General features: G+C 48.6%; 1 protein-coding gene across 1 annotated transcript in view; it reads right to left on the reverse strand.

Annotated features, from left to right (window-relative positions):
* LOC119092341 (uncharacterized) overlaps window positions 1–20085 on the reverse strand; it is a 56913-nt gene extending 36828 nt beyond the window's left edge. Inside the window, exon 1 of the mRNA XM_037215306.1 lies at window positions 19940–20085. The gene's annotated coding sequence lies outside the window, so the exon portion shown is untranslated. The remainder of the gene's footprint in view (window positions 1–19939) is intronic.
* Window positions 20086–20820: the final 735 nt, after the last annotated feature.

Raw genomic sequence — 20820 nt, forward strand, 5'->3', positions numbered from 1 at the left:
ATTCTCCAACACATTGGTTCTCAATGCAAGGTTCTAGGAAAGGTTTACGATTAAGAACTTGGTCATTTGCGTTAATAGGTACAAAAGTGGTGCGAATGAAGGAAATTATGACGAAAAGAAGCGCAAACAGCAACGTTGTGTGATATCTCCTGATGTACCTGCTTGGCCACTAGTAAACGTGTTACCCATACTCGTACCCGTACCAATAATTTTCTAAAAATCTGCACCCATTTCAACCCGGTACCCTCTCCATATGGGCATATATGGGCTTAACCAAACTGTGAAAGCATCTTGTACCAACCTCCCTTAATGGAATCAAAAACGACAGTTTTAGTCGCGGTGGATTGTGTTCATCTTATTTATACCGTGGTGATAAAACTTCTAGCTCTTCGTTATTTGCGATGCGGTGTTTCTTTCCGGTTTTGACCGTAAAACGAACCTTACAGAAGCTCACCGTCTTGCAGTAGCACCACAACAAGAGGGACAAAAAACGACAGTGCCATATCGTCATGGTATTGTGAATGGAAGGAAAGAAACCAAAAGTGGCGATATCTTCCCCTTACATTAAGCTGCTTTAAAACATGTGCCCGCGTGGCCGTTTAAACACCTTGCGCTCGGGGGGGTCACTTTGACCCCTGAGATCTTCTTAGAAACAAAGGGACCTAGAGACACCAAATGGGTGTATAGTCTTGTACATGAACTCACTTGTGTCAAAATTTGTGTTTTCTAGATTACGACCTCCGGGTCAAATAAGATCACAAAATGTCAAACTCCAGGATGGTGTTCAAAGTACCCCAAGAATTTAGAAACCCGTTCAAAGTAAAAGATCACACTCTCATCTACCGCCATTTACCTTGTTTGACCTTTCAAGGGTCATAGTGACCAAAATCGTACAAGACTGCTTTGATTTTTATATTTGAATAAACGTCAAAGATTACGCTACGCAGTTGACCTGGGTCAGTTTAGGTCAGTGATATGTCGTGACCTTGAAGAAGTCCATAGAAGATGTATAATGCGGTTCCCATTATCAAAGAAGTAAAATGAGCACCAGAACTTATCCCATACAGCGCGCAAGCTTTAGAGCAAAAATAAAACTGGCTTGATCTTGATCTGGCCTTCATACCTAACCCTAGGTCAATGAAATTTGTCAATTTAATTGCTGTGTTACCTAAGAAAGTATTTCAGAGACGTATGTATTCGTCTAACGCTCCGTTGTTGCATCAGATTGAACGAATCCCTAGAAATGGTCATCGCAGAATCCATGGCCCAACATGGCCTGTCCAAAGGTAGGTCAGCAACCTTACAACGTACACCTGATATTCTTACATCACATGATCCGCTGCCCGATTCGACCCTTTCTGGTACGTTGTCATGCACGGTGAATTGGTCAATAGCATTATTTGAAGTACATTGCGTTGCTGAGAAAACACGTCCGATGCGCAGCTGATCCACGATAAACCGAATGAAGGAAGTGTTCCGCATTTATATGGGGTTTTGAACTGAAATAGCCATCTTGAAGACCTTGCAGTGCTGTTTGCAATTCTGCCCTTCTTTAGACCTAAGCCCCTCTAATTTCTGAGCTACACGACCATGAAAATGGATAAATATATCGGGGAGAGTATTTTAAAGTCACCTTGCTATTCATGACGTCATAATATCGTGAATCAAATTCTGCCATTCAGCAATCCATGCGACGATCGATACCAAAACAAGATCATTGTCGAGGCGTTCACATCTGACATTCATGAGTGCGATTTCCAGGTACAGTGGCCGTCAATTGGCTCTACATCAATGTTGTGCAAGATATGATGACATAATCAAACCATGACACATTTAGGAGCATATTTACTTAACAAAGAATTGTGCTGACTATAACGGTCTTTCCATTTACAAGTGTACCGATAGTTGTAAATGAGCTTGCTTCTTCATAGCCCATGTTTACTTAAATATCTTAAAATGTGACATGCTTTTTTAACGGGAGTTGTCCATACTGATGTGGGGTTTTGAACGGAAATAGCTAGCGTGAGGACCTTTCGGTGCAGTTCACAGTCATGTCCTCCTAAAGATTTAAACCACTCTAGTTTCTGAGCTACACGCTCGCGAAAATAGGCGGAGTATTTGGGGAAGAGTATTTCAAAGTCATGATGGCACTCATGACGGGACTATAACGTCACCTAGATTATGCCATTCCATAGGCCGTGCGGTGATCAAGGCCGGGAAAACTGTAATGATCGAGTCGTGCATATCTGTTATTCGTGAGCACGATTACCAGACACAACGGCCGTCAATTGGCCCTCAATCCATGCTGTGTAGGTTACGATGATACTATCAGACAATGACGCATCGAGCAGCATATTTCCTAAACAAAGAAGCTGTGTTGTTAAGCGCAGTCTGTTCAGCTTAAAAGTAGAGTAACAATTATAGGTGAACATTCTCTTTAATATCTTGAAGCGGTACATGAAATAAAATTTGTGCCACTCCGGAATCCTTTGCCAGCAGACGCCAAAAGTGGTGCAGCATACACGGCGCATGCACTTTCCCGCCACCCCGTAAAGCATTCAGACTAGGCCGTCTATGCGGTGAGATTTTTTAAACACACGGCATCCAGTCAGATTTCAGAGGCGTGCAATACTATGTTTACTGCGCTCAATCCCAGACATATGTCTGTGGAAGTACACTAAAAATGCAGGGCCCTGCTGAATCTATGCGGTCTTCAGTGACTATACTACTTGGACGTAGTATAACTCACCCATCTTTCCATCTCAACCATCCGGAAAAGACAAATTGTTTTGGGGAATACCACTGAGAAATGAGTGTTCATGGCGTACTGATGTACGGCCTACTACAATAGAAGACAAGGAAAAAGTCATGCGCCTAGGGCGCACCACTTCTGTATCTTGTATGGAGAAGCACGTCCGATACAATGTGTAGCGAAGAGACCTTTGAAACGATGCCACCAGCCATAGGCGAGGGATCTATCGCGTTATGCGCGGGCTTTGGGGGCTCCAGCCCCCTCCCCACAAATGCACACCTTTAGGAAAAATTAGCTCTAGGCTTATGGCGGTGCGAGGAAAGGAGTGGCCCAAATCGTCTCTGATCCCCCCGCGGTAATCCCCTCACATCCCCTAATCCTGGACAACTACTCGTGCTCCTGCGGCGCCGGGACCACATTCAAGCCACGCCCTTCGCAAAAATGTTGATATCGGCAGCCCCAGGGCCTCCTTATTTAAACTGCGGGTGGGGTCTGACCTCCCCTTCCCGTTTCGCACAATGGGAGAACGACAAACTTTTTAACTTCCTTTGTGCCCAGCCTGGCACAGCAACTGCAGGACTCGGCGCAGCATTTCGCCGGACCAATTTCTGGCTGGGTGCGGAGCACCGCAGCAATATCGGCCGCCGGTTCGGCAGAATTCCCACAGCGTGCCAGCTCCCGGGGCGGATTTGTTGCCAGGACCCACGGCCAATCTGTCTCCGGCGACAGCTCAAGGTCCGGCGGGACGCGCCGGTAACATATGTGACGCACTGAGAGCTTCCGCGTCCGGCCCGCCGTGCAGCTGCCTCTCCGTCTGGCTCCTCCGCGGTCCGCTCCGTACGTCTGCTTTTCCCTCGCCATCTTTCTGATCTTATCTTGGGGTTCGTATGCGTCCCCCACGTTTGTCACAAAGGTACGCGTCATGGATGTACACGTGACTCCTTCATCTGCCCTTCTGTTCATCTCTGCTTGCATCTCGTACATTTGTTCCGCATTTGTTTGGCTGTCTGTCTAACTCCGGTTCTGTCAGTCCGTCTACCTCCGGTTCGGTCCGTCTGTCCTGCCCTCAGTCACTCTCGATGCTTGGTCCCAGCGGTTCGGTCGGGTGCAGCCCGTTTGAAGTGCCTCGCAAGAGGGCCGCGCGGATGGACGCCACCAGAGTAAACTGGAGACCTGCGTCAGGTCCTCTCCTGAAGCGCACGCCAAACGGTCGCTTTGTAAGAGCGCTGGCCGCACGGATGGACGCCACCAGAGTAAACTGGAGACCTGCGTCAGGTCCTCTCCTGAAGCGCACGCCAAACGGTCGCTTTGGTAGAGCGCTGGCCGCACGGATGGACGCCACCAGAGTAAACTGGAGACCTGCGTCAGGTCCTCTCCTGAAGCGCACGCCAAACGGTCGCTTTCGTAGAGCGCTGGCCGCACGGATGGACGCCACCAGAGTAAACTGGAGACCTGTGTCAGGTCCTCTCCTGAAGCGCACGCCAAACGGTCGCTTTGGTAGAGCGCTGGCCGCACGGATGGACGCCACCAGAGTAAACTGGAGACCTGTGTCAGGTCCTCTCCTGAAGCGCACGCCAAACGGTCGCTTTGTAAGAGCGCTGGCTGTCTGACTCTTGGTCTCGGGCTGTACTGTATCAGCCAGACTTCCTGTCTGTTCTCATCGGCGTTTTTACGCCTTTCGGGAACACGTACCTTGCCCGAGACTACACACTGGGCATCTGCTTGTGCCATACTTTTGCCGAATGCCCTCACATCAATTTTTGAAATTATGGTGCTTACTTGTTAAGGCTTTCATGTTAAAGATTAATGAACCCCCTTAGTCTCATGTCTAGAAATGCCTCAGCGCGAAGAAAAAGCTTTTTTCTTTCCTTCAGCTTCACAAGTCCATATCTTTTCCGACGTTATCCTTTCATAGACCTGTGATGCTGGAATAGGCCCGAGGCTACATTTCTTTGGACCACCTTTCGTGAAACCCCTACATGCCTTTGTCACCGAAGATTTTTTGTACATATTGTGTAAAATGCAATGTTTTGCATCCAGATATCGAGACGCACACTGTGTGCACTGCATTGGCCATCCGTAATGCATTCCATACGATCTAGAAACTCATTTCATTTTTATCCCTAGAGTCACCACTGTTATGCCGTTCTGTCTGCGTCGCAAAAACCATGCTTGTGTTGCAGCTCTCGTACTCGCTGGAAGTACCATTTACCCACGTAAACCAGTGACAGTCAGGATGTTTTCCAGGATCCAATACCAGTTGCGAGTGATATCACCAACCTACAGTCAACAGATTGGCGGCATATTATCAAGGACTGTGTTTGCATGTGATGTAAAAACGAAAAACAAAATAATCAATTTTGCGCCCATAGGAATCTGTAATGGCGGAAGTTGCCGAGGCCAATCTCTGCAACCCACATCCACGGTGGCCTGAATCCCTGGGAATGGTCTTTCCAACTGCCTCCTTCCCCGATGGCCGGGCCGTCCCCTGCGGCAAGCCAATCGATCGGGGACTAATCAACCATGATTACGGTAAATCCCGCGGTGCTAGTCATGCTCAGCTCCCTTTCACAGCAAAAAGTCATGCATAAGTGAAGCCTCACAAATCTCTTGGCCCAGTTTATGTGATATACAAAAATGGTTGCATTGTAAGCCATTGGAGCAATGAAATAAAAAGTACTTGCGCTAAATTTTAGTTAAGGATGTCATTGTGGCATGCATGGAAAAGCACGACCAGGTTTATAATACTATTAATCTATGTCCCAGCCCAATAGCACATTGGCAAGACCACACATGATGACAAGACACCCGGCTGGTCTTGGTTCTTGGCCCAGGTGGAGCAGCGTCCTGCCCTATTTGTGTCAGCTCCTGACTGGGTTTGAGTTGCAACTTGCAATCTTCTGGCGTCATCACTCCCTGCCATCGGAGGCCATTGTACTCAATAATACAAATATGTTGGCACCTCGGCGACTTTCCAAAACATTTTGCTGAAACATTAGGAAACAATTATGCGCCAAAAGAGAAACTATATCACGCTTCTATGAAGAACTTTGATGGCTGCAAAACATCTTTTAGTTGTTGAAATAAGGCATGCAATGCACGTTTGTGATCGAATGACGAACCAGACCAATCGGTATGTAGCTCATCTTGAAAAAGTGTAGATTTTGAGGATATTCACTGGACGTAGTTTAGGGAAGACGCAGCTTAGGTACAACGTCTGTTTACACAGAACGTGTGGTCCCAACGCAGGTAGAGAACGTGTTTTGAAAAGTGAAGATGTCTTCATGCCAATTTAAAGGGAGTGTTTCCATTTGTGTGATTTTACTTTGAGATCGTCATTTTAAATAATAGTCGGGCAGTTCACAGTCCTATCTTTCCTAAGTTTTAAAACTCTCTGGGTCCTGAGCTAGACGCCTGCGAAGGTGCGCAGACCATTTCGCGCGGACAATTTCAATTCCTAGGTATCCATGTCGCTGTCAAAACGTCACTTGAATGTCGTGACCACATTGGCAATGCGGCGTTCAAAGCCAATACAAATATGATCGCCGAGTTAACTGAGTCTGGCGTACGTGAGCATGATTTTTAGAACCGAAAGACTTCAGTAGGCTTTCAGCCTTTGTTTAACATTCACTGTGCGTTTAGAATGTAAATCACGTTTTGTGCTACTCAATACAGGAAGCTGAACAGTAGCACTAGTTTTTACGGAAATAAGACTTGTAATGTGATAGCTTAAAAAACACCATAAGCATGTGAATTCAAGTAGACGACATAAAATCACGGGTTTATATGTAAGAACACCACAAGAAAGGGTCTGGATGTATGCCATGGTAATTGCCACTACATTTAACCGTCTAGCAAGGCAGTAGCAGCCCACCGTGCGCCCAAAAAAAATGGTGTGTTAGGTAACACGCTTTACGTTTGATGCATACGCTGACCGGTCTGAACCCCTCGTGCTGGGTTGTGACGTCACGACCAAATCAAATGTTTGTTCTATGAACAGAAGGCATAGGCTCCACCTACTAAGACAATGTAATTAGCCGTACTTGTTGACCGATTGGTTACTTTGCATCACTTAGAATGACAAAGGGAGGCTTCAGGTTATTTTACGCCATTGCGGGTAATTTCACTGTCTCTTTGATTCAGTCACATACCCAATTTGAACGGAATGCTCTACATTTGAGCATATGGAGGCAAGCAGCAACTGTGATGGAAAAGGTCTGCATGTAACTGTTGGCATGCTTTTCAACTAAAAGTACTGTTTTAGATGACGAAATTTTGCTCCTTAGTAAACACGCTCTTCAATACGTCATCTTTTCATTACGCCATGAAACGTGTCAATGACGTCAGAGTCGCTGCGGGACCGGCCCTGTTAGAATTGCCACTGTAGTAATGTACTGTCATACATTTATATTTCAAGTGTTTTAACCATTAGTCCGTAATCACTGGTTAGCTTAATCAGTAACCGCATTGACCATTGGGATAGTTCAATCGTTCACGAGCGTTCATCTTAGCACCATGAACAATAAATATAAATAATCACTGAGACTTACGAAATAAAACGATGAGTTCATTGCATAACTGATAAAGCCAAATGCCCGTACACTTCAGGAATATGGGCGTTAGCAATGCATGGGATGATGAGCGAGAGATCATGGTGAAGGTTGGTAACGGGGATGGTAAGAGCAGTGAGACGATGGCAAATGTGGCGATTTCGTGACTGTTGGTCGTGATGTGGGTGGGTGTGAAAGTGTGATTAACATAACACGTAAACACACCATCGTTGACAAAATGCAGCCGCTTATGTGTATACCGCGTTTCTTAAAAGCCTAAAGCGAATGAAGCTAAGCTGCCGGTGGAATCCTGAAGAAAACAAAATAATTGTGGTTGTGTTCTCAATGCATGCAATGGGCGGTGTGTTCACCTGCAGAGACGTGACCCAAATGATTGTTGATTAGTAGGCGTTAGACATGATTCGATTAGGCCTCAAATCTATTTGGTCATATTTGATGAACCTGGGTGAAAGGTGCAGGGCCCGGTCTGCCCAAACTGACACCAATCGACTGGATGATTACACGCGCAGCAAATTGTCGTGCCGGTAGTAATGTCACTTGTCAAGCGGCCAGTGGGTTTGAAAGCCGAAACTCATACGCAAACCAATATTTAGCTGCAATGCTGTAAAAAAGTGGCACCAGTGGCGTGTAGAGAATTTCGCAATGGGAAGTATAACTCAAAAACGTTCCCTGAAAATACAGTTAAGCACGCTGCAGATGTGCAAATTTCCGGGCGTGGCGTAAGGCGTAAGACCACATGGATCACTCCGTCTCTACGCATCTACCTCGAAACTTCAGTTGTCAACATTCCTTCTCCGACATATCGGAGACGTCGTAAATTTGGTATTGAGGTAGTTCGTGCCCGCGGGCCACCACGTTAATACGCCCCGGAGCAGCAGCCTAACGGTTTCGATTTGACACCCGACTGTCTGCCGTCGCAGCGATCAGAGCAGAGGATTGAGAAGGGCCTGTCCATTTTTGATCCTCAGAAACCTCTTCTTTGAAAGTTCGTTCCGGTTCCAAGCTCGGTAAAGTGGAAAAGGCCACTCTGGGGATGAAATCGACAAGGTCAGGTTAACATTTGTCCTGGGATATTTCAGCATGGAACAAAGGTCAAAGAAATACATCGTCAATCTCCGGATGAGCAGAGCAAGATCTTTTGCATAAGCCATGATTGTCAGTGAGGATAATCATGTACTCGTCTAGATAATGACGTAGACGTTTATTTTCTCACAACTGGGCACTCAACAGTCTTTTTTATAGCTCTGTAAACCCTTTTGCAGCGTGTATTTTCTCAAACTGCACTTTTATAAAGGATTTCCCGGTAGAAATGATCCGCGGGTATCTAAAACATGTTTGTAAATCCGTACTATTTGTTAAATTTGCGGGTGTCTACGATTATGGACAGTTGTAACGCCAGATCTCCTCCTTCGAAGCTTTTTAGTGAGGGGCTAAACGGCCGACCAAACCTGTTGACAACTTTATGCTTCGAGCCTATGGCAACGATCGACATCAAACATTCATCCTTTGATTTATCCTTCGATGCTGTGTGGCCGTTAACCTATCCTCTCCAGAATATAGTGATCTTGGGTCAGGTCAAAGGCCACCAAAAATGTCAAAAACCGGAAAAATGGAGTTGCAGACAACCCCATGCTCCGAGCCCATTGCACCGATCAGCACAAAGCCTTCATCAATCGATGTGTCACAGACGATATCATATCCTTTCCAAAACATTTGGTCAAACCTTTGGTCAAGTCCAAGGTCTCTAAAAACGGCTGAAGCCATCTGGAATTATTAATTGATGATTTTCTGCTCAGGGGCGCTTCAACTGCAGCGGTCATTTTTCTCGCCCGTAACTGTCTCAAGCGATAATTGGATGCCCAGTCCACCGTGGCTTACGCAGATAAACAATTTTGTCAGGCCGATGGTCGTTTCCACAGGGTGCAAATTACAGTGCCATGGCCAAGCAGGAGCAAATATGATCTCAAACAGATATCATTTCAAAATGTTTCAACAGACTGGAATTCAACGCTATGACCCTTGCCAATGAGGGAGTGCAGGGACAACTCGCACTGTTGAGCCTAGGGTTGTCCGCAGCCAGTTTTTGTGGTTTGGGGCGCTTTTGGTAATCTTTGACCTGACCTGAGGTCACCGTGTTCTGGAAGTAATAGGTTATTGGGTGTGATACATCGATCAGTGAAGGCATAATGCTGGTCGGTGCCACAAGCTCAGAGCTTGGGGCTGTCGGCAACCATAATTTTCGGCTTTTGTATTCTTGGTGACCTTTGAGCTGGCCCAAGCTCATTACAATATGAAGCGAATAGCTTATCGAATGAGCGTCATCAAAAGGTGTAGGTTTGGTGTCAGCCAGTGTCATAGGCTCGTAGCATGGGGGTTGTCAGCAGGTTTGGTCGGCCGCTTAGTCTCTCCCAACTTGTCAGAGCTTTTTAAAAACATTCTGGGGCATCTCTGACGCAGACGCGACAAAACAAACACCTATGTCCCTATGTCCCTGCAGCGTCCCTGTTCACATGTATATAGTAGCTACGGAGGTTACTTACAGCTCTTACAGAACTCACTTACGGCTCTTACAGAGCTTGCTTGCAGTGCTTACAGAGCTTACAAGGTTCACATGCCTTAACATGACTCAAGGTCGCTTTCGACCTGTCGTCAGCACGTTTGGCAGCACCAATCACGGCCCAATATTCTCCCCGCATCGCGTCAAGTGACCACAAATTTACGTGGTTTGTGACGTTACGCGCCGGCTGACGGTGATGCCAGCATTTTTTGTCAGCCAGTTAGCATAGAGAGAAGGCTCCACCAGATAAAAAATCACTCCGGAAAGAGAAACGGGAGTTTTATTCGGTAGCTCTTGCGCTTGCGAGTACGTTAGGTGGGGTGGGGGCACTTGTCTCTAGTTTTTGGGTAATGAGACGTATGATAAATGTGAAGGGATCGGACTGCCAAAAGAACCATGAAAAGGTGAGTGGAAGTGATTGTGTGGTGCGTGGTTGCGTTCCCCACTAAAGTAATAGCGTTTGACTATCGGAAAAGATGGAGAACAGGAGCGCGGTGCCTTGCATCTCGAACATAGCCTTTGTCAGTGCGAGTGGGAAGAAGCAGGAGTGAGAAGTGAAGAAATTAAAATGAGATGGGAATGGCAAAATGCAAGTAACTTAAGGGTGGGATAGATGAGAGCAATACTAGAGCAGAAGTCACATTTCCATACAACCATTCAAACACTTTTGTCTCAGCCCGCACATCGAACGCTCCGTCAGCACACATGACGTCACACATTCCAGCTGACAATCCTGCTGACGACAGATCAAACGGCGCCCGAGGCGAATGATCCTTGAATGAAACGGCCCTCAAAGCCGGCCCTGCCGCACATAGCACCGATGTAAACAATAATGGCGCGTCCAGCATCCAACGCCCTTGACGCATCCTCATTGCTGATTGCCAGGTCTAGTATTTTCCTGGAATTTTAACAAACTAAAGACATGGGCTAAAAAAATGCCTACAAGGGGTCACACTAAATATGACTAACTTTTTTAGTAAGATGCAGGTGATTTGCATATTCCATGTTTGAGAAATTGCATGGTAGCAATGTTTTCCTTGTCAGAGTGTTAAGTAAATACTAAAACGCCATAAAAACATAAAAATTGGTACAAATTTGTCCAGCAAAGTTATCCGTTGTGAAAACGGCTAACGTAAATAAATTGTAGATCTTTACCAATGTATTCACTGAGTACATCGTGAATGATTCAGACACGCTGAAGTTATTCACCAAAAAACTTCGTGACATTTTAAGCACAAAGCGCTTGCGGCACGTGCAAATGCGCGTATTCACACTCGGAAGCGTTGTAATCAAAGACAAATGTTTCCTGACCATGACTGGAAGCCCCGCTGACTGTCTTAAAGGATCAACTGTGAGGATGTCAGCCTGCGCGCAGCTGGCGTCTCCGAAGATGAGAGTGATTCCAAGACATGAGTGGAGCATGCGGAAGCGGCCGCTTCTAACGGATTGGATGCGGATGATGGGAGCAGCATGCTTGCCAGGTCCATGTTATGATCAAAGTTCAAGCGAAATGAAAAGCTCGAGGCATGATTTACTTCATCGTAAAGCACGAATAAGTACGGACGGGCAGGCATCGATCAAGCTCAGGCCGGTGAACCGCTGCGATGATTCCTGTGAGCTGCAGCCAGCTGTAGTGTGTTCAGGCGCAGGGGATAGGGGACGGGGGACAGGCGCATGTTGTCCGCATGCAGCATGTATAGCGCTACCAGGGTTGAAACGTTGCTGTTTTTATTGGGGGAGGGGGGAGCAATATAGAAACGATATTACTGCGATGTTCAAATACCCAATGCTCTATGCACTCAAATAAAGTAAATGTTGAAGTGACAAGCCCGTTATTGTATAGAAAACATCGTGTCACTTGATAATTCTTCGGCAAGTGCCGCTCTTGAGCAATGGTAGTACGGAAAGTGCGGAGCGTGAAGATGTCAGTGAGCTGTTAAAACAACAAAAACAACATGAGCAACGAACGCGATGATAGAGATCTTAATCAGCTGGTGGCTTTGGTGCCTCGGCTGCTGAAGGATGCCAAACTAAACATGACTCACTAAGGAGCAAGAGGCCCGGATTACTCGGAAATTTCGAGCACTGCGAACATGACTTCCCAGGTAATTTAGGCTGGAATTCAAAGACCATCTGCCCAACATTCACATCAGCTCCCCTATAAACGGCAAGCGGCGCGGTTCACCACCCAGGGTCAGGTGTGGGCCGCTGTACCAGCGGGCGGGACGTGACAGGGTGACTGAACCCTTTCGAACATCCAGGCATTTCAGGCTTGGCTGAAGTAATCAGCAAGGTGCCCGGAATGGGGTTCAACGATGTGTACGACACATATATATTGCGAATATTGCAAAATGCGCTTTAACATGTCGTCAAATAAAGTAGTTCGAAAACAAAAGTTGATGTGTTCCAGTAGCGGCTACTTCACACAGCATTATGCTATGTTCCTGCGTGCACGGTAAGGATGTAAAACTGTTAGTAGAAAGGGGATGGCAGTTCATTTGCTTGCAAGCGTAGGTGTTCTGCCATTACTTTTCGGCGCAGGGTCGATCAGATGAAAGAAAACAGGAATCATGTGCTCCAGTATTGGACTTGACAGTCGGGGAAATTCCTTTTTTATCTGTCGGCTGTGCGCCTGAACCACTACCAAGAGCATCTTGTGTGCATTGGCCCTACAGGGCATCCACACTCCTGGACCGTTACCTACGCAGTGCGTGGCTTCCCATGGCTGCTGTTACAAACGGGGCCAAACTGAGTGAGGAAGGAATCAGCTGTGCGTCGTCGCAAGCACACCGATGGATCTGACACACTTGAAATATTCCACTGTCCCAGGTGTGCCTAATTTCACCATAAAAGTACAAGACCTTTTCAAAAAGTTTAGAAACCCATTTTTCATACTGGGGAGATGCATGAAGACATACAATGGCTGTTTTACTTCGTGTTTATATATTTGTTCTTTGCGAAGTTCGGATTAATGCTATTGGAAACAGTTGAGAGAATATTGAGGACCAAGTTCCACATTGCGGAGTGCAGCCCGACACCGCGGGGCTTAGCCCGACACTGAAGCAGCTCAACGCTGAGAGGGCTATGGCCACGGCAAAGAGATAGAATTGTCCACTCTCCGTACTGTACGCTATCAGTTATGTAATTGCGATCTATAACGGTTATGGAAACACAACAGAAATGACGGGCGCAGCAGGACAGGGATGGAAAAAATAACGGCCACAGCAGAACAATGATGGATCTTCTCCAGACAGGGCTGATTTGGATAACGTGTATGCAGTAGAGTAGTAATGGAACCAACGTAAACTGAGAGCAGGAACGGGTACGGACATCGGAATGACATCTTCTTGGTCGATTTCGGCACAGATTTTCAGGCCGCATACATTGCCCATTTGTCACTTAACTCGCTTCGCAGGATGCGCTGGAAAATTATATACGTAGGGCAATGGGTTATTGAAGACTGAAAACTTGTAGATTTGCATTGAGAGATATTGTGTGTCATGTCAAAGATATTGTGACTCACACGACGCTATGCAGGTGAGCCAAAACACCGTTGTATTGCATATCGTGCTGGTTATCCATTGAACGCGCCTTCAGCCTTTCATTTGGTACGTAGCAGAAAACACCGGAACGTTGTTCGAATTTTTCGGACATTGCAAGAATGGAGAGACGCAGTCCTCCATTATACATTCATGTTGCTGAAGATGTATAGGTATACGCACCAAAGCGACTATTTTGTTTCCAGCATAGGCACCGAAGCGATTATTCTTTTGCAGACGTCTTAAGACGCCTTTGGAAAACCTGAGGTCCAGCATGTTAACTTTCCACCTTCAGCGTGTTCAGAGAGCCCAATCTTGGCGTCGCAGACGGCAAACTGCGAGAGCTGTTCAGATTTTGGTTCTTCATTGTACACAAAAATGTGAAAGAACTTCCTCCGCTTTATTTGCGTTGGCGAGGTTGATGCAGTGGCGCAGATAAGGGGGGGGGGGGGCGGCACAGCAGCCATGTGCCCCCTTGGGTCTCGAGGGCCCTTCAGGCGCTCCGAAGTAGCCGAGTAAGGACCCGAAGGCCCGGCCGGAGGTCGTATTACGGGGCCCGGGCGCACAGGGCGCCTCAACTAACAGTCAGAGGATCCTTTGTGGCGATAAGGATGGGAGCTTCTATGTCGGTCGGGCACCACCAGTACTTCACAGTCTGCTCTGTGTCGATCAGGGTCTGGGGGCCAATTTCTCAAGCTGGTGCAAGGCCGAAACCCGCGACGTGCATTGGCTGGGCCCCAAGTCAATGGGGGACTCCTGTGTAGGCCAGTGATCACAATGTTCCTGAAGTCAAAACAACAGCAAGATAGAGCATTCAAGTGATTCGCATCGCTCAGTGCGTAGATTTTGTGAACAATTTCGTCAAGCGCATTCGGGTGCGTTTGAGGCGTCGGGCCCAACAGTTTGGATGTTTGATAAAACAAACCTGAAATGAGTGCGTATGCTATCGCCTTCTAGTTGGCGGGCTTAACATGCAGAACATTTCAGATGTTCCGTGTCAATCTATCACTCTTAGCTGAAAAAGAAGGCATAATGTCGTTGTTATAACGCACTGTGATTGTGAAGGAGCACAAAATGGGCCTGATTACATGGATGCTACAGCATCTGGATGGTGTTAAATATTCTCTATCGTAATAAAAAATCGAATGCGATCGTAGTACGTATATTTGAGTACATAACACGCTCAATGCGAAAATATTATGCCTGAACAGGAATCAATGCAGTGGTATTGATCAGATCTGACGTCACGCCAGGCACGCAATGACACCAATAAAATCTAATGTATATATATATATATATATATATATATATATATATATATATATATATATATGTGTGTGTGTGTGTATTTATATATATATATATATATAAATTTCAGTAATATGAATTACCTTTTTCAACAAATCTGAAAAATATGGGCGCTGCATGACCTCTAGCTGTCGATGCGCCCTAAAACTCCAAATCATCATCATCATCAACAAATCTGAAAAAGTTGGAGACATCCGGCGAAAAAGAGATGATTGGAGGCGGGGCTGGGAAGTTGTTTTTTACTTGCACCGCCCCGATCCCCCTCACGCACATGCTGTGAAATTGCCGCCGCGGCTGTCTCTGCATGTTCAAAACAATGTATCTCCATCGGCCAGTTTTAAAAAATGTCTGCGATTTTAAATTTAGTTCCCCTGCTTCCAAAAAATTAGGCCTAAAAAGTAGGACCCCTCGCAAAGTTTGAAGCTTTATTGACAGTCGCCTGAGATATCAGTGCCGTCTACGCCTTTTTGTGTTTAGAGAACACAAAGTTCACTTGACAGCACCTATCAAGCTCATACGAGTTCGTTTAGTATTGGTTATATTGGTAGATCGTGGGGAGCCCTCGTGGGATTGCGGGGAGTCCACTTTCATAAGACGGAACGTCAGGACACCTCGCTTTCCCCGGAAAAGACTTTTGGTTACGCGCCTGTTGGCATCATGGAATACTTAACGTGCTGTCATAGCTGATTGACCTATGTCTCAAACATCTGAGAAACAATGCAAAGAATCGGCAGGCTACCTGGTATTTAATGCGTCAGAATATACACATCGCGAGATGAGCAGTATGTTCTTTGTCAGGGCATGTCAAATTCACTTACCAAACATGGCACCACAGGTAGGTGCCAAAGCTTGCATGACCCTCCAGATCAACTTGAGCGCCATTGCACGGCAAGAAGAATATCCAATTTCAGTGCCTGTCCATGTGTGGCGCCAAAAGTGTCAAATCCATCAGGCTTTTGGGGGATGGATTTTTATCAAAATTCTTTCACGCCTCTGGTGAGTTAATATTTTAAAAAGACATACTAGCAACCATGAACATGTTACTCAACAAATGTATGTATATATATATATATACATATATATATATACATATATATATACATATATATATATATATATATCGCTGACATAAATGCACCGTCCTTTTTAAAAAGTTTCAAAAGCGTTAATATTTCTGTCATGGAGCCAACATCCCGTTAGATCCTTTTCTTGTCCTTCCGTTGATTTCATTTGGCACCCAATGAGGAAACCTCTATTACAGTCATTGCCTGTTAATCTACAAGACGCGCGTAATAGGCTTCTATTGCATTAAAGCTCTAAAACACGGAGTTTTTACCACTGAGGTATTGGCGAGACCACAAGAGCGTGTTAAAATAAAAAAGATGCGAAGCATCGGAGCAAGCTAGAGCGAAATAATGAATACGCAAATGTGTTAGGTTACGATGCGATAAGCAGGGATCATCTGTAGTTTCGAACTGGGACGGGTGCCGTGCACAGAAAGCCAGCCGACATGATCAATTTCGAACGGTAGCTAATCGATGGCTCAAGGTTGCATAAAAAGTCCCTCATTGACCGAAGGAACCGGACATGCACTTCTCCCACCTCTGTTTTTGATCAGTGCCCTCAAGCCACAACGCCCAAGCCTACCCACACTAAGCAGGGCTTCGCAGCTGTATTCCTGTTATTGTGAGCGTGGCTGCCATGTTAGCAGCGCTCGAGGCTACCGCGAATTTCAATCAGCACAGCGCTCGACCTGCTCCGGTCGTTTCTCCGAGCTCCTGGACACGATCGATTCGGCCTGATTGCCCCGACCCCGGCTGCCGGCCGAGCCGCCGAGGTGGTCGCCGACGTTACGGCTGACGGGCGGCGCAGGTGAGCGTCCGGGACGGCTCCACCTCTGCAGCTGCTCCGGTCTCGTAAGCTCCCTCTGACACCCCTGTCTCAGGCGGCCGGGCTGGCTCCACCTCTGCAGCTGCTCCTTTCCCGTAAGCTCCCTCTGAGGCGTCCGGGACGGCTTCACCTCTGCAGCTGCCCCGGACTCGTAAGCTCCCTCTGACACCCGGTCTGAGGCGGCGGGGACGGTTCCACCTCTGCAGCTGCCCCGGCCTCGTAAGCTCCCTCTGACACCCTGTCTGAGGCATCCGGGACGGCTCCACCTCTGCAGCTGCCCCGGACTCGTAAGATCCCTCAGACACCCTGTCTGAGGCGTCCGGGACGGCTCCACCTCTGCAACTGCTCCAGTCTCGTAAGCTCCCTCAGACACCCTGTCTGAGGCGTCCGGGACGGCTCCACCTCTGCAACTGCTCCAGTCTCGTAAGCTCCCTCAGACACCCTGTCTGAGGGGTCCAGGACGGCTCCACCTCTGCACCTGCCCCGGCCTCGTAAGCCCCCTCTGACATCCCATCTGAGGCGGCCGGGACTGGCTCCACCTCTGCAGCTACCCCAGCCTCGTACGCTCCCTCTGAGGAGCCCGTCTGGCCTCCAGAGCCGCGGTCTGGAAGCCCAGCCCAGCCGCGGCCAGCGCAACAGACTACGGACGTTCGATGGACGGAGGCAACGGACAGGCGCCGGACAGCACGGCGCCCGGGCACGGGTAGCCAGAGGACCATAAACTAACAGTGATGGCACGGAGGACCTTACTCCACCACCTTTCATTATTTTTTGACGCTATCTGTTAGCAGACTTCTTCCAAAGCAATGGTTTTTTACCATCCAGCAAGGCTACCAAATGAACGTAGTTAATGTTATGAAAAACTTGATGCCTGAAACCGTATTGTGGCGTAAGCAACTTAACCGACTGCAAGCCGTTCTTGTGGAATTGCTACCTTGCTGGCTGGCTAGCAATCCGATGGATTTGAGTGATGCTATGACACTGGGTAGCTGAAGTGCCTGAAAAAGGGCTTCGACTTCCAGACTCCCCGGGCTTTAAATTTGTCCCGCCCAAACAGCGTAGCTGAGTTGCTGTCGTCGCTTAACGCGCTCGTCTGGGTGCCGGACCTGACCCCGGTCAGCCACAGTAATCAAACGGGCATCAGCGCCGTCGGCGACGTCTGCCGCCACCGCCGCCGCCGTCGTTGTAAATCAATGCCGCCCCGCCAGATCAGTGTAATATCTCGGCTGCACTCTTGAGCTGGGGGTTCGCCTCGAGCGCGGCCGCGGTCGGCCCTATTTTTACGGGGAGCCCGGACGGCCAGGCCCGCGCGCCAGGCCGGCCCGGCCCCGGCTCAGATCTGCTTAGTATAATTACCTTTCCTCTCAGCGATATGAATACCTCGTCTTGTTTACTGAGCCGAGGGGTCGGTGACGTCATTTAAACAGGCAGCCCAATGTAGCGCATAAGTAGCACAATCACACGATTCATCTGATGCACGCATGATCAGATGGGGCTGAAACAGTTTAGATGTGGTCATGCTCTGTACTCTTGACACGGACTTGACCTACCGGGTGGGTGGAAAAGCAGTGGTAAGAAAAATCCGACCTACTCTTGCACAAATTGATGCTTGAACTTAAAACATTTTCTTCAGAAGCTCTTGCCTGCACCTTTATATGGATCACGATATAAGCATATGTGAGTAAGATATAGCATATAAGTTGTTCAGTGCATTTGCGAGGAACGTTATTCACATAGATAAGACAGTAGTAATGGCTTTATTCCTCTGAGAAAATACAGGAGAATGGAGATAAAGATGGGTTAACATTTCGATCCGGATGCCTTTATCGAAACAGTAGATATGATCAAGCTCCTTCCTGGCAGAGGTTTGTTCATTGTTCCAAGCGAAATCCGTGGCCCTCTCGTATATTAGCTAACGAGCGCCAATCGTTCACACAGCTTGACTGGATCTGCTCCATATGAAGACTTCATTACCCGACCGGTATGGGAAAGCAATGCAGATTGAGGCCAAGCATCGCACTGGGCCCAGGGTGCAATTTCACAACATTTACATTTTCGGAGGTTTTCAAATCTATACTGATTAAAACAGGCCTTTTAGATGTGCGATAAGGCTGGTACACCACCGGTTGAAAGTTGTGGATTGTTTTAACACGTTGTAGTCATGTACCTTAGTGCTAAACTTTATTTGGACGATATGTGGATGCAACGTTCAGTTCCGCAACGCTGGTGAGGGCAATCTTTGCCCTTGTGACGAAGTGTGCACAAAGAAGAAAAAGGGCATGAACACAAAGCACCACGCGATGTGTGCCTGGGTGCGCACCTCCTTGCAGGGCGCTGCCAGCTCCGGAGAGCGCGGGGCTGGGATGGACACCTGGGCGGCCGGTGACTATCGGGTCTGGGCCGGTCGATATGGGAGGCCCCCTGGCGGCGCCGCTATGCTGCCGCGTCTGCGGCCCAGGCACGAGCTCCGGGGTCGACGGGGTTCCGACTAACGACCGTCGATAGTACCCGTCCCCTCCCCGCTCCACAGCCCTCGTCGAATCGGGCGCTAGGTGGGCATCCAGGTTGCAGTTGGTTGTTTCAAGGCGTGGACGAGAGAGAGAGAGAGAGAGGGAAGAGGAGAGAGAGAGGGAGAGAGAGAGAGAAGAGAGAGAGAGAGAGATAGAAGAGAGAGAGAGAGAGAAGAGAGAGAGATAGAGGAGAGATAGAGAGAGAGAGAGAGAGAGAGAGAGAGAGGGAGAGAGAGAGATAGAAGAGAGAAGAGAGAGAGAGAGAGAGAGATAGAGGAGAGAGAGAGGAGAATGAGGAGAGAGAGAGAGAGAGAGAGAGAGAGAGAGAGAGAGAGAGAAGAGAGAGAGAGAGGAGAGAAGATAGGGAGAGAGAGAGAGAGAGCAAAAGAGAGATTGCACGCGGCTGCAGTAGGAAGCCCGTAGATTGACATTCGGAAGATTGGCTCCAGGTGTATGTCGCGCCAAACTTAAAAGTGCAATACGATTGCAGTGGCGTGGCGGGAAATTTGACATTCATCGTCATCGTTGTTGCCACCGTAGCTGGGAGCCCACATCATATCGGGCAAAGTTAGGCCTTTTGAACTTTTGGTGCCGTGAAATAGTTCCTACGCTGCTCTGAGTGAGACCTGTCCCCTCCTAGTGGTTTGTCTCGGGGTGGACAGGCCACCCTTCCTGTGGGTCTGTGAGTGGTGGACGGACCAGTCTACCCTTGGGTCTGTGGGCTGTGGACGGGTCAGCCTACCTGTAGGTCTGTGGGTAGTAGACGGGCAAGCCGACCTGTGGATCTGTGGGTGGTGGACGGGCTAGCCTACCTGTGGGTCTGTGGGTGGTAGACGGGCCAGCTTCGGCCAGCGCCGTGCCCACCAACACGGGCGGCGTGGTGAACTGCGCTGGCAGCGGCGGGATCGAGTCGCAGCACTCCCTCTCCGGGAACTCGCTGCCGGCAGCCGGGCGCGTAGAGCCGGCCAGCAGCAGCAGCGGCAGCAGCAGCGGTCGGAGCCGGGCCGCCGTGGCGTGCCGCGCCGCCACCTGGCCGACGCCGCTGGCTCTTGTCCGCACCGAGCGGGCGCGCCCGGCCATCTCAGCCCAAATCAGGGTGGCCGGCCGGTTCACTTACAGTTGCCGGCTGCCGCGGTCCGGTACGGTCGGCCCGTCCTCAACTCCTTTACTGCTCGGAGCGGTCAGTCTTCAGACCGGTGCCATCTGGCCACACAGCCGGCTTACTGCACGCGGCACAGCGTGTTCAGTCGGGTGTCCTCGCTTCGACAGTCCACCAATATCAGATCGCACGAGTCCATTAGTTGGGAAGGCCTATTGAGTCAGATGTTGGTCATAAGTTGAGCTGTCAAGGTTACGCCGCTGAAAACTTATCTTCAACTTCAGGAGATGGTCCGTTTGAAAGGCCTTTCGAAATGAATACTCCTCTTGAGTACAATGAACCGCTTATCTCGACTCCTGATGTGCAGGGAGCAGCGTCTGGCAGCGGGACGCGGCACTGGCGGGCTGCCGGCTACAGCCAAGCGGCACGTGACGCCTCACTGGGCCGGAGCCGTGTCGGCGCAGTACCGTCAGCGGTGTCTGCGGCTGAGTCCCGCCCGGCCGCTCGGACTGCGACGGTCCCGACGGGCGCCCGCGTCGATCTCGACTGGGACGTCGCCGTCGACGGCGGCGCGCTGCCGACCCGCTGGCGACG

Source organism: Pollicipes pollicipes, unplaced genomic scaffold, assembly GCF_011947565.3.
Source record: "Pollicipes pollicipes isolate AB1234 unplaced genomic scaffold, Ppol_2.1 Scaffold_3447;HRSCAF=4054_pilon_pilon_pilon, whole genome shotgun sequence".
Lineage (NCBI taxonomy): Eukaryota > Metazoa > Arthropoda > Thecostraca > Pollicipedomorpha > Pollicipedidae > Pollicipes > Pollicipes pollicipes.